A 1,582-nucleotide genomic window follows, 5' to 3' on the forward strand; every position below is an offset into this window, starting at 1 on the left:
CAGGACATGAAATTTTCACCTGTGATCACACTCTATCACCCCAGAGACCAGAATAGTTATTGAAATTAAAAATGCAGTGATTATTCAGACGTGGACTGCTGCTCTCTACACTTACTCTTAACAGTTTGACTAACCTCAGTGACTGAGTACAATAACAATCAGAGAAGGTTTTAACTCACAAAGGAATTTTCTCCAACAGTTTTTCTAAGCCATGAGTCATGATGAAGTGCATTTAATTCGAGCCGACCACAGCATGAGCTCGCTGAGTAACAATAACCTGAGGCAGGAGACAAATCAGCTGGTGTGGTATTCGTTTGGAATAAAAAGACAGTTATTGATCACTCCTGATGTCACGTTTTCTATTCTTGGACCAAAGAAAATGGAAGCTAACATATTCTGTTGATGTTGTTTGATAAAAATGATTAAGGCTGTAAAATGCAAATCAATTCTGCATCTTTGCAAATTCTAGATGACTTTAGTAACATATCATAAATAGCCATTCACTCTCCTTCTGCTGCAACTTTTTGCAAAACAAAAGTAGTGAACGCATCAACCTGATGTATTACAGTGTTCACCACTCAGAAGTGTGAGGTGTACAAGGAGACCCTGAAGGCAGCAGCACTGGGGCCAGGGGGCGGGTCCCCCTGGCAGCAGCAGCCTCTCTGGAGGAAGAGGCTGAGTACATTTAGGGAGTAGGATAGAAGGCCTGTACACACACTCAGCAGCCATAAAATGTTATCTATGAAACTGTTTCTGACATTGCTGATAGCTGCTGTGTAAATTTAAATGTGTTATATGGAGGTTTGCATAGCTACTGGACGGGCTGTGCAGGTAATAAATAGTTCTATTATTATATTAGGTCAATGTGTGGAATCACTGAACTATGGTGTTAAGTCAAGTACAAATACGGACCTGATGAACTTGCCAGCTCAAGTTAAACGCTGTTTTTCTTTCTTCTTTTTTTTCCCCCGAATTATTTTTTTGGCCTTTTTGCCTTTATTAGATAGGACAGTTGAGAGAGAGAAACAGGAAAGTGGGGGAGAACAATGGGGGAAGGACTTGCAGCAAAGGGCCATGAGTGGGATTCAAACCCATGGCCACTGCATCGGGGACTATAGCCCCTGTACATGCGTGGCCAGCTCAACCAGGTGAGCTGAAGCAGCGGCCCAAATGCTGTTTTTCTTAACAAATAATTATTTTACATCCTGCAGCTCTGAAGCCAGATTAGCACCCATTTAGATACATGTGATGAAAGTCCAATCTACTGTTTGGTGCTGGACAGGTGGTGAACAGAGGTTTCATCAGAGTTTGTTCAAAACAGCAAGCTTCTGATGCTGTAAAAACATCAATCATGCAAAACAAGCTAAAAGGGAAGCTCCACAAAGTTGTAGAATTTGACAATGATTTAACATTTACTGTAAAGATGTAAAAAATATTGATCTTGAACTTTACTTCATTCATTTGCTCAGTGAATATAGAATGTAGGTAAAAGCAGGATCAGACGCAGAGCATATTGGTGAAAATGGACTATAAATGGATGTTCTGGTTTACAGTGTGAGAACGCAGCTCCAGAGGGTCAAAC

This window comes from Stegastes partitus, unplaced genomic scaffold, assembly GCF_000690725.1.
Source record: "Stegastes partitus isolate 25-593 unplaced genomic scaffold, Stegastes_partitus-1.0.2 Scaffold631, whole genome shotgun sequence".
Lineage (NCBI taxonomy): Eukaryota > Metazoa > Chordata > Actinopteri > Pomacentridae > Stegastes > Stegastes partitus.